This window comes from Phocoena phocoena, chromosome X (genome assembly GCF_963924675.1).
Source record: "Phocoena phocoena chromosome X, mPhoPho1.1, whole genome shotgun sequence".
Lineage (NCBI taxonomy): Eukaryota > Metazoa > Chordata > Mammalia > Artiodactyla > Phocoenidae > Phocoena > Phocoena phocoena.
This window is the reverse complement of record NC_089240.1, coordinates 111,943,361-111,956,769: the sequence shown is the minus strand read 5'-3', so window position 1 is coordinate 111,956,769 and position 13,409 is coordinate 111,943,361. Positions and strand designations below refer to the sequence as shown.

Here is a 13,409-nt window from a genome sequence, read left to right as displayed (position 1 = left end):
TACTTCATAGGGCTGTTGGGAGGGTTCTATGAAATTAGACATGCAAAATGCTAGAAAAATTATTACTGCGAATACATAGAATACATCGAATATGGTAGTCCTGATGATTCTTATGAAAAATAACGGTGTCGTAAGTAGAGTAGATAGGACACAGGCTTTGGTGTCAGATGATCTGGGTTTGAATTCTGGCTCTTCCATTTCCTGACTCAGTGGCTTGAGCAAGTAGGTTAAAATCTCTTGGTTGGTCCCACTTCCCTCATCCTCCGTTGGAGCTGAAGAGTGAGATGATGTAAGCATTTAGCACTATGCCTGGTATATGAGTGGTCCATAAATGATGGTTATTATGATTACCAGTCACCATCATCATCCTGATGGTTGCTAGGGAATTGCGCTAGTTCTTCAGCCACTCCTCAATGTGACACCTTCTCTTTACTCCCTGCCATTCCCTTCCCTTTCATTCAGTCATGCTCCAGCTTGCCATTTTCTCCCACAGGGAGTGTTGGATACAAAGTAGACCCTCGACTTACGCTGCTGCAGAGCCTGGCCTCCTTGTCACACTGCTTCATGCGTCCCTCTGTTTGCTGATGCTGAGTTTCCTGTCAATGATCACCCCGAGGTCCTATTGTAGGGATGCTGTGAAACCAGGTCTCCCCAGCTTCTACCTGTCTAAGCCTTAGCTTGCAGCTTTACCTTCATCCTTGTCAAATAGCACTTGGGTTTTGGCCCCTGAGTCCAGCCAATCACCAGCTCTTGATTATTTTGGTTGGGTTTTTTAGGAGGCATTGTGCGTTGATATTTATTTGGGCGTGTTTGGGTCTTGCAGAGGCCAACTGGGGTGCTACTCACATCACCATCTTCCCCGTTATTCTCTTTGTGCTTTTGTAAATCTTGAATTGACACACCTACTTCGTACTTGGCCTGGCTGAGAACGCTGACTGCTGCATCTACACACTCAAACAGGCATTGTGGGATAGCTGGTGGCATCTATCTGAAATATTACCATTGTGCATAGACATGCCTCTAAGGGCTCACCTTGTACCCTTAAATCTTTTAAGTGGTGAGGAACATGAGAAATGTGTGTGATTTTAAATATTGACCCTGGGCTTCATAAAATCCAAAAAATTATTTAGTGCCACGGAAAAACAGATGTTCATGTTCGTACGAGACACCGTAGTAAATGTCACATATGGTCTCAGTTTCCCTTTCTGTAGAATTGGTAATGGGATGGGAATTCGATGAGAACATCATTGAGAGAGTCTGACTCCAAGTTTGACTTATTCAATCCAAAGACCTAAGCATAACCCTGTTAATATTAGTTCTGATATTCCAAGTCTCCTAAGTGAGATACTTGTATAACACTTCATCATGGGACTGAAAACAAACACACACACAGAGCTTCTATTAGCTTATTTGCAACAGCAACACCACGTCGTCATCATCATCATCACAGTAGTAGTTTGCCTTGTATGTTGTGAGGTAGGTACTTTTATCATCCATTTTATAGAGGAAGACACGGAGGCTCAGAGAGATTTGGTCGCTTGCTCAAGGTCACACGTCTGTAAGCTTCCAAGCTGACATGAGCCCAAGGATGATTGCCTCCAAACCTACGCTGGTTCTCCTATACCATGCTGCCTCTGGGGTTAGAACAGTTCTTAAAGGACCTTGTAAGTTTGCTTTCCATTCTCTGCTCCCAGGAACGTTGCCCCAGCTTCCCCAACAGCCCAGGAACTTTGCCCCTGTTTTCCTGAGCAGCCTCACTGGTACAGCCGGTTGGGCTGTGGCAATTCCGAGTCCCTACAATGCAGCAGCATCCACCCCGCTACAGCACCTGAGAAGCACGTGGTCCTTACTGACAACTACAAGCACAAAGTAGGTAATTTTTCCTTTTCAGACACAAAGAAGTAAATCAAATGATACCTCAAATAGAGCAGAGGAAAAGAAGGAACAAACAAAGTAGGAAGAAATGCATTCCCTCTTCTCTGACCCTCCAGCCAATGTCCACAAAGCCGCATTGTCTATAAAGGCATAATCCTTGCTTTTCATCTCCTTGCACACCAGTGATCCATGTTCCCAGAGGCGTTTAAAGGTTACCTGTATTTAACTGTCAGCTGACTTGATGTGCCTGATTCTCATAGCAGCTGCTTCCTCAGTTTCCCTAGCCTTGGGAAAGCTTAGCTTTTTGCCTAACCAATGGAGGATTGCCATCAAGTGGTCGTACTGGGAACTGCACTGCTTAAAAAACAACAACAACAACAAAAATCAGTCTTGTATTTCTTTTCCCTTTCTGAAGGCAAACTCCATCCATTCCTCAATCCTAGTTAAGGGATTAACCATACCCTTTCTTCTTCTCTTTTTTCTTAGTCTTTTGTAAGTTTTGGTGCTCATTAGCTCTTATACAAGAAGCAGAGCAGGAGAAGTAAATGCAGGGAAACACAAATCACTGACGGATTTCAGTATACCGCCTCCCCGCACCCCCCACCCCAGCCCCAGTCCCCCGCCACTCCTGCTATTGTACGTGGTTTGCTGGGAGAGTAGCTCTAGGAGTTTCTGATGGGGGTGGGCTCATTCAAAACACCACTGTTCTCCTTTCGTATTGACGACTCAGAACTTATTACGTCTGCAGAGCGGTGTGAATTGTAGATTCTGAAAGGGGCTAATACAAAAGACAATTCACAACGGATTATGGACAAATAGCTAATAAACAAAAGGCAAAAAATCAACTTCTCTAGTAATCAATGAACTGTAAATTAAAACTAAGAATGGAAATTATTTTTACGTATAAAATTGGCTGAGAACTTTGAAAATCAAAATTCCCAGGATTGGAAAGGATGCAGTGGAATGGATGGTTTGATACAGTGCTGGTAAGAGTCATAAATTACTCACAGCCTTTCTGGAGAACATGTTGGCAGTGTGATCAGGAGAATGAAAGATGTGTGTTTGCTTTGACTCTACAGCTTTGCTGCTAGAAATTTCACCGAAAGAAATAATCAGATACAAATGTTTATGTATAAGGATCTTTACTGAAGCATTACTTAGGAAAAAAAAAAACTACAGGTCTCTGAATGTCTAAAAAGTGTTAGTTAATGTAAGGTATCATTGTAGACTAGACTATTACTCAGCTATTTATCAAAAACCGTGTCCTTAGGGGATATTCAAGGATTTAAGGTTACAGGAAATTGTTTATGGTATAAAAATATTTTTTTTAAAAATCCTCTCAAGATACAAAACTAATTGTATCCCATTTTGTAAAACATCCCAATTTTGAAAAAGAATAAAATGCATAGAAAAATTACTGGATGTAAATAGTCATCATCTCTAAGACAGAGGATTATTGGTGGTTTTTTCCTTTTTCATACTTTTCTATATTATCCAAGTTTTCTATAAAGAGTATTATTGATTTTATAATCAGAAAAAAACTAGTAGAAATTTTTTAAAAAAGAGGATTGGAGAATGACAGTTCAACTCAAATACATGGTCACCACTAAGAAAATTATGAAAAGCCTGTACATTCCCAGCTCACAGAATTAGTGCTTAAAAGGACCTTGGATGCATCTAGTGTCAACTCCACCAGTGCCACTGCAATCCCCTCAGTGATTTCTTGGCACACATCAGACAGCCTCTCCTTAAATGTTGAACTCACTCACTGCCTCTGGCAGCTGCCTCTTCAAAGTATGATAATAGTGATAATCCCATACGTGCATCAGTGATTTACAGTCTATAAAGCTTTTAAAGGTAACATTTTGTCTTACGACACTGGGAGGCAGGAAGGGCAAGTGCAATTACCTACATTTTCCAGATGAACATCCTGAGTTTAAGTGACTTCCGATGGTAAAGTGACTTGTTGTGTCGCTGGTTAATAGCAAAGCCAAGGCTGAAACTTAGGTGTCCTGACTCCCAGTCTGAGGCTCCTTCCATCCCTACCTAGTATCCAGTGTTCAGTTTCACACAAGTATCTCCTTTGCTTGAGCTTATGTTGGCCTTGCTATAGCTCAGACTCCTCCACGGTACCTTGTATATAGTCTCCTGGGTCCCAGAAGATGTGCCTGGATGTGCGGCTACGTGTGAGCCAAGGCCCAGAGTAGGGCAAACACGGAAAGAGCTCAGGGGGAGAATGGGGAATCCAGTGATTCTCCCTTGCTGCAAATCGTGGCAGTCTCCACTCAGGAACCTGTGACCATATTTATGAAACGTTGTTTTCATAAACTGCTGGTTGTTCAATAAGGCATAAAATAGCCAGTATACGATAGTTATTTGCTCTATAAAATCGTTTCTGCCACACAGCTTCAATGTCACAGCAGTTACTGCATTTCGTTTAATTTCCTAAGAGATGTGCCACAGTAGATTAACTGTTGATATCAAAATGCAGGGGTCCTCTTCTTGCTGTCAGCAATCTTGTTCCATTCTTTTCCCACAGCTCTGCATCCCTCCTTGGGAAAGCATTTCTATACTTCTACTGCGTGGTCTGGCCACAGACCCATAGGGATTTGTCAATGTCATAAAAAAAGCAACAGGCAGAAAGACAACTTTCTTTGACCTTGGGAAGGTGTCTGTGAGTTGGGTAAAGCAAACCAATATTCAGCCCATGATAGGGGAGCTCATGTACACAGATGGTCCCCATCGCATCCCCCGGGGCTATCAGGAAGGGTAAACAAGACACACAGGTGTTATCACTCTAGCTGGGGAGGCAAGGGAAGTGAGAAGGAAACAGCCAGAAAAGATGGTATAGGCTGACTCTTCCACTACAATGAGAGTTCCAAGCGGGAGGTGACTCCCTGAGGGCTGCTGCTTCAGGTTGGAACTAGGTCAGAAAACTGCTCTGGCCTCGACCCAAGGATTGTTGAACAGACCCAGCTTGGTGGGTTGGAGGACAGGACAGGAACTGGTTGTGAGAGCCAACACGGTGAGGTCCTGATCCAACTCTGCTGGCGTCTGGCCTGGTGCAGAAGCGCCCATTACCAGGAACTCAATCTCAGCACCCGGCGGGAGGCTGCCCAGCCCTCCCCGTGCCTAATCTGCCGGCTGCCACAGCTGCCACTGCCCCGGCCCGCCCCGGGTGGGGGCCTTCACTCTCCCCTAGGGGGACAGGACATGTTCTAGCAAGAGAAATGCGCGAACAGCTGTGCTTGCCCCTTCCGCTGCTTTGACTGTTTTCCCAGAATTGGCCTGAGGGATTCAGTGAAATGATTCAGGCAAACAGTGAGTTGATCCAGTTAGAAAGTTGGTCAAACTGGTGTTTAGGCTGAATTTATTGTAGAAGAGAGGCTTGGAGGGCCAGGCCCAGGCCAGAGTTCCTGACCATCTCACCCTCCCTGTTGCTAAAGGTGACAGGAGCTGGGGGTGAAAGGGTGAGCCCCAGTCGAATAAATGGAGAAACAGAGAGCCATGTGCGTGTTTGCTACCACCCAGCTGCTGACTCTTGTCTCACTCCCCTGCCCAATAAGTTGTCATGATAGCGATGCCTGTCTGGAAAACACCAGAAACAGTTATCTAGCAGATGTTAGGATCTGTGAGGGGGCCATGTGATTTACAAAGAAGGAACTCTCAGGCCCACACATGGATATAGAGATTAGCTCTGAAGCCGGATTTCACTATGCTCCTCAGTTTGTCCAGGTTCCTGGAGCCCAGGTTATCTTTGGTCTAAGAGCCTTTTTTGTAAAAAAAAAAAAAAATTGAAGTATAGTTACTGTACAATATTATATGTTACAGGTGTACAGTATAGTGATTCACAATTTTTAAAGGTTATACGGCAAAATATTGGCTCTATTCCCTGTGCTGTACAATATATCCTTGTAGCTTTTTTATTTTACACATTACAGTTTGTACCTCTTAGTGCCCTACCCTATCCTGCCCCTCCCCCTTCCCTCGCCCCACTGGTAACCACTGGTTTGTTCTCTGTACCTGTGAGTCTACTTCTTTTTTGTTATATTCACTAGTTTGTTGTAGTTTTTAGATTTCACATATAAGTGAGATCATACAGTATTTGTCTTTCTCTGTCTGACTTATTTCACTTAACATAATGCCCTCCAAGTCTATGTTGCTGCAAATGGCAACATTTCATTCTTTTTTATGGCTGAGTAGTATTCCATTGTGTATATATACCACATCTTCTTTATCCATTCATCTGTTGATGGACACTTGGGTTGCTTCCATACCTTGGAAATTGCAAATAATGCTGCTATGAACATTGGGGGTGCATTATCATCTTTTCAAATTAGTGTTTTTGTTTTTTTGGATATATACCCAGGAGTGGAATTGCTGGATCATATGGTAGCTCTATTTTTAGTTTTTCAAGGAACCTCCATATTGTTTTCCATAGTGGCTGCACCAATTTACTTTACCACCAACAGTGTATGAGGGTTCCCTTTTCTCCACATCTTCATCATCATTTGTTATTTGTGTCTCAGTCTAAGATTCTTTTGCTTGGCTCCCTCCCCACAGAGTCTAGCTACTTGACCTTGGCCAAGTAGCACCTTCCTTCTGGGCATCAGTGTTTCCAAAGTGAGAGCATTAAGTCAGATGAGCTCTGTGGTACCTTCCAGTTCAGGTATTCATTCTGTGGGGTTAAGTTTGTCGTCTTTTGGTCCAAACTGCAATTGCTTTCCTGGGATGCCCCCAGGAGTCTCGTCTCCTACTCAATATTCTTATAAACTCGACTCTTTTCCATCTTCTTTATCCCCTACCAACCTGGACATAGCCCCTCTTTGTTCCTTTCACAAGCCTCTTTGAGGTTTATTTTTAAGAAGGGCAAGGAGGACTCTTGTACTTATCTAAGATACTTTGACCCGTCACCTGATACCACTCTTCCATTTTAGGTTTGTTTATTTTTCCTTTTTTGGCTGCGCTGTGCGGCACGTGGGATCTTAGTTCCCTGACCAGGGATGGAACCCGCGCCCCTTGCAGTGGAGGCTCGGAGTCTTAACCACTGGACCGCCAGGGAAGCCACCTCCATCTTAGGTTTGATCTTTCATTCATTTATATATTCATGGATTCATTCTCTCACTCAGCATTATCAAAATGGTGTGCTTACTTTGCGCTAGGGCTGGGCTGGGTGGTGTGGATGCATAAGAACAGGCAACACAATCAGTTTTGTAAGATGTGAGTTGATTTGCGATGCACCCTGCTGGAGTCTGCACTACCGCACCGCCACCCCTGTTGGGAAACTGCAACTAACAGTGTATCGTTAGGAATACAATCAGCTACCTGTATTTAACAATATTGCAGTTGATTAAGTTATAGGCTAAGCAAATGAGAATAGCGATTACTCAAAAGATGTTTAACCTAAAAAATAGAAAAAGGTGTGCAAATAAGCTAATAGAAGCTCTGTGTGTGTGTGTTTTCAGTCCCATGATGAAGTATTATACAATGTATCTCACTTAGGAGACTTGGAATATCAGAACTAACATCAACAGGGTTATGTTTAGGTCTTTGGATTGAATAGGTCAAACTTGGAGTCAGACTCTCTCAATGATATTCTCATCGAATTCCCATCCCATTACCAATTCTACAGAAAGGGAAACTGAGACCATATGTGACCTTTACTACAGTGTCTCGTTGCTCAGAACAGAGCTGAAGTGCTGTAAAGCCCCCTTTCAGGTGAATAGTGCTAAATCCTGATAAACCGTGTGGAGCCCTCACTCTCCAGCTCCAACTGTTCTGTCTCTGCGGTGTCCTCAGGCCCAAGGCCAGCCATATTCCAACTCCATTTGGAATTCCAGAGAAATCATAAATGGATCAAGCCTTGGGAATAGGCTTCCTATTTAAACTCTGATGACTGGTGCCAAGAACTCCCCTCACACACGTTTGTTCCAGATTGCTTGTGTGCTCAGACCTTTACAACTCATCTGACCCTGAAGGCATGATTAATTGCCCGAATTCCTTGTTGCAGACTGGATTCTGCCACTTGGTTGGCATCTCACACACCTTTTTCTTTGGAACATCTTGGAGTCTTTACATGTTCTTGACACCTGCTTTGACCTTCTAGATCCTTGACCTCTTGCCCTCCTGTTTATGGAGCCCACCTCCTAACCTGCCTTACTTCCTGCTGTCCTGATGTCATCCCTCTTCAGTGAGACAATGACCATTCTGGGCACATACAAGCCTCACTCCCAGGAAGCGGAAGCACCAAATGACAGCTGTGTATGTGAGGAGTGGATTCCAGACATTGACAAGATCTCGTTATTTTTCCCTCTTGTGTTTACATCTTTCAAGTGTGTTTGAAAAATCAAGAAAAGAATACAGTTGTTTCCCAAATTGAAATGATAGTGAAATTGCCTTTTTATTTATTTATTTTGTTGTTCTCATCTTTTCTCAGACCTGTTCTCCCACACCCTGCCACTTTCCCACCCCATCTCCCTACAGACTTTCTCTCCGGAAAAGCTCTACCCCACGGTAGCTGTGCTGATCTCCACTCACATGCTGTATCTTTCCAGGGCTTTCTGTCACTATCCTTTCTGTTCTTATTCATAGATGGCACAGCTAATGGTGATATCCAGGCCTATGCAGGTTTGGTTGAAAGGGCCAACATGGCATGTTGTTTTCATAAATATCGAGCTGCTGCTTTTGCCCCGTCCCTATGCTTTTCAGGCATCCTGTTGCCTTTGCTTGTGAGGAGACAGCCCCTAGGACTGTGGTGATTCAAACGAGCCACTGCGGTGTGATTTAGTCCAGTGGAAGAACACTGAGTGCCTACTACATCCAGGGCATCCAGGGAAGAGTAGAGCTTCAACCCTTACCCTGGGGGCCCATGTGAGGAAAGACATGTCTTAAGAGAGGGGGAAAGGCCATGAGGGTTCACAAGCGGGAGTGACTTGTCTCTCAGCTAGTTTTACTTTTCACTACCTCTTACCACCTCACTTCTGCTCCCATTTTAAAGTCCTGATTCCCTAGGCTTGATTGACATTGTGCTATTTTCTCTGTTTTTGTTTCTTTGTTGCCAGATCTTCCTTCTCCATACCTTTATCTGGGATTTTTCAGAGGCTCAGTCCTCTGTTTTTGCCTTTCTTTCTCTCTACATTCATGTCAAGATCTCATAGACTATCACTGCTGTGAGGAAAGCTTCAGTGTCTCCAGCCCAGACCTGCCTCCTGAGTTCTAGCTCAAAGGTCTCGTGGACATTCCTATAGGCATGTGTTGCCAACCTTCCAACTTCAGGCTATACCATCACTATCATCTCTCTGCCGTCTGCATATCTAATCACTTTGGCAAATTTTCTTGATTCTACTGAGGATCCACAAAACAGAGTTAGCAGCAACCTTTGATATTATCTAGTATGGAGTTTTCATTGCCTCAGAGAGTTGGAGGATCAATAGTAAGGTTGAGACCAGAACCCAGATTCAAAGATCCCTAAGCTTTCGCTTTTTTAACATCATACTACCCTAAAGCATAGATAAAGTTCATAGGCTCCAGAAACAAGTGACTGGGTTCAAATCTCTACCCAGCTATACCATTTGCTAACTTTGACCTTGGGTAAACAGCTTAATCTCTCTGTGCCTCATCTGTAAAATGGAAATAATAACACATTATCTTAAGGTACTGCTGTTAGAAGTAAATGAAAAAAATATCACAAAGCACTTATCATTGGCTTGAGTGTGTCATCTTACTTCCAGATCTACTGCTGCCACTCTTCTCGAAGTTTCCACACTCTGTTAGTCTTACCTGGTCTTCCTAATATGGAAACTTTAGACTCAAAAGTCTTTTCCTGCTCTGAATTCTATTATCCTAACCTTTTAAGGAATTCAAATCAAACTATAGTTTCAACACATTTTGAAAAAGAGAGTTTCTGTAAATGTTCATACCTCGGATTAGAGCAAAAAAGGTAAAACGGAGAACTCAGTAAGTACTTATAGGGTAACTTGTAAAAATTATCCTTTGTTAAGTTTGAGAGGGAAGTGAGAGTGACCCTAGTCTAGACTTAGGTCATATCAGAAAGAGTGGGCTGATTGGTTTACTTGTGGGGATGGGGGACCATAGGATCATACTAGATCTGCTAGTTAACAACCTGTTCTTATTTTCATTTAACAAAATACCTTTCTCATGTATTGTCAATGAGCAATATCCTTTTTTGACCATGGTATATGTGTAGATTTACTAGACGGACCCTAAGAGACTGGAGAAAGCACGGGAGAATAGATTTCTGGAAGTAGAGGGGTGTCTAAAGAGGTGGGAATAATCTTGGAGCCATTGAGAAAGGGGCTGGAACAGCTGACATCTTTCTGTATGTGGAGAGGACAAAAGGAGGAAAGTCAGAGGGGGAAGCATGGCTAAGAACCTGTGGGTCTAATTTCCCTGCTGATTGCTTAACCTAAAAATCTTCAAACCTCATGAACTGCTTTCTAAGACAATATCATTTAAAATCACCTCCGGGGATAGCACTTCTATGTCTAGTTACCTTCTACAGTCAGAGCCCAAAGAACTTCAGAGATATCTGTATACAGATGAAGAAACTGAAGCCCAGAGCGCAGAGGGAGCTGCTCGAAGTCCTTCCAATGGTTCAGTCCATCATGGCACAATGAGCATGATTTACCTGGCTTTTGTGTGTAGAGAGGGCACAGATGAATCTTTCATATTATCATACACATACCTAAAGAAATTAAGACATTTGTGCCCTTAAGACAGAGAACCAAAAGCTTGACTTTTTTCTTCTTTAAAGGGTGGAGTTGCAGGCCTACTTTGCTTGACCTTTTTTAGCTTTGATAAAGGCAACCGTGATTCATGATGCATGAGCCTGGGTCTTTGAAACCGATAAGAAATGGTTTGTTCATTGAACATGCAAACAAATTACTTTCCAAGGGCTGAAATTTAAACTGACATTAAGCTCCAAGAACATCTATATTTAATTATACATAAAGGCAAGAAAACAGTTTGTAACCTTAAAATAGTAAAATTAAAAAAGAAGTCCCACCTATGCAAATAATTTATTTCATTGCAACACTACCCTTTAGTTTTGCCATCATTTGTCTACATTAGCAGTGCTGGCTTTACCAGTATTTCCAGGGCGGCCCTGAAATATGAGCTTAGATGGGAAATAAGCAGTTAGAGCAGCTCTCAGGGCAGGCTGATGCCATAGAGCCAGGGAGTGTGTTGGCTTCTAACAAATTTTGCCCCTTGGTGGGAGGAATACTAACGAAATGCAATCAATCTATAATAATGTATTTCTCTCAGGATGGGACTTGAGGGTCAAAATGTAGTGGGAGGAACACTGGCAAGAAAGCACAGGGATTTGGTTCCTAAATCTGACCTAGGGCAGAATCTGACCCTTCTCCACTCTGGCCCCCAGGTTCCTTATCTAAAAGTGAAAGACTTGGATCCAATGATCAAATTGGAAGAAAAGGGGGAGAATGTGAACTGGAAAGTATGAATCAAGTAAAAATGGCTTGGTTATCTCTAAATGCCCCTTACTGCCCCCTCATCCCCACCCACGTGTGTGCCTACGCTAGTTTTGCCCCTCCATTGAGCAGAGCCTGGAATTGTGGACCAAGCAGAGGACTAGGGAGCCAGGCTAGCCGATGTCTCACCCCAGCTGTAACTCTTTGCCTTTCTGTCTTTCAGTTTCCCCATGTGTTAAGAGAGGGAGTTGGGCTCTCGTTGGCTTCTCATCTGCAGTGCTCGTTAGCCGTCCATCCCTAACTGACCAAAGCAGAGTTTCCCCTGGCGCAGGGCCCCGAAGTCCTGTGTGTTTTAAATGGCTTCCCAGGGACTTCCCTGGGGGTCCAGTGGTTAAGACTCGGTGCTTGCACTGCAGAGGGCGCGCGTTCAATCCCTGGTCGGGGAACTAGGATCCTGCATGCCACTCGGTGCCACCAAAAAAAAAAGGCTTCCCAGGTGATTGATTCTGCTGTGGACTTCTGGCTTAGCATCCCTGGCGCTACCCAGTCCCTGTGGGCCTGCTCTGCCATTTGGGGAGATGAGTGAGAATTTTAGATGGGTCCTTATCAGGCATTGTGTGCCCTGCAGCTGCCACTCTGGTGGTACAGGGATTAGCCCAATACTATATCCGGCTTGCCCCTCCCAGCAGTCTTTTCAAAGGAATGGAGGTGTTCCTTGGGCAGAAGGGCAGGAGGCACAAAGGCATCCTCTGTGGAGTCACCACATGGCCAATCGCCAAGACACTGCTCTTAACTTCCCAGTTGTTGCCCATGTGGGCCTTTCTTGAACCACACAGGAACCAGATTAAATTAATTGATTCCTGGCTTTAAAAAAAAATCCCTTCTCTGGTGGGACGCATGCTGCTTATCAAGATGTGCTTAGGAAGCCAGTACCAGCTTGAATTCTTTGTATTGAGAATGCCGGGGCTGGCTTGATTCAGATGCATATGGTGGTGGGGCAGGGCAGCCCATTGCCTGCTTTTCTCTCTCTGTGGATTTAGCAAACATGGAGCATTCCGGGCCAAATATGCTTGCCAAGTGGGACCCAGGAGGCACTGGGGGCGGCCCGAGCTGGATATCAGAGCGCCTAGCACAGTGCCGAGCACAGAAAGTTCAACCGATGGTAGCTGCTGTTATTTTAATGGCAACTCAGGCAGGGGAGAGAACCTGAATCCAGAACCGACGGCAGAAGACCCGGATGTAACCCCAGCTGTTCTTGCCTTACGGATCCATAAACCTCGCCTTCCCTCATTTCCTGGTTTCTAAAATGAGAGGGCTGAACTGATCAATTATTTTCAAACTTGCACCCTCAGGGTTCTGCAGAGGTATCCAGAGGGCTGCCTCAGGGACATGGAAGGTAGAGAGGAGGCTGAACAGGCAGAACTCAGACCCTCCAGCCCACCCCCCAGAGCCCCCGGGCTTTACACAACTCCCATTCACAGCATAGTCCGTGTCAGCAGTTCTCAGACTTTTCCGTTTCAGGACTCCTTTACACTCAATTACTGAGGCTCAAAAGAGCTTTTATTTATATGGGATATATCTATTGGTATTGACTGTATTTGAATTTAAAACTGAGCAATTTTCGAAAACATGTATTAACTCAAAGTAAGAATACATCTATTACATATTAACATAACATTTTGTATGAAAAATAAACTAACTTCCAAAGCAAAAAAAAATAGTGGCAATGTTTTATATTTTGTAAATCTCTTTGATATCTGGCTTTATAGAAGACAGATGAAATCTCATATCAGCTTCTGCATTCCATCCCTCATAATATGTTACTTCGGTTGAAGGATAAGAAAATCCAGCCTCATACACCCATATTTTTGGAAGAGGGAGGACCTCAGGGACCCCCTGAAAGGGTGTTGGGGACTACCATCATGCCACACTTTGAGAACTGCTGCTCTACATGAATGATGCTCCTTGGAGTTGTACACTTCCCATCCTGGGGACAATAAATGGCAGCTCTCATCGCCTTTCCCTTCACCCCACCCCCTCTTCAAACTGAGCAGCTCAGGTTTTGTGTGTTTTATATACTGGAGT

The 13,409-nt window shown here is 43.9% G+C and overlaps 1 protein-coding gene across 2 annotated transcripts in view; it reads left to right on the top strand.

Annotated features, from left to right (window-relative positions):
• The window catches only part of HS6ST2 (heparan sulfate 6-O-sulfotransferase 2), a 286,715-nt gene that overhangs the window by 175,074 nt on the left and 98,232 nt on the right, over window positions 1-13,409 (top strand). The gene's annotated exons all lie outside the window — the stretch shown is intronic.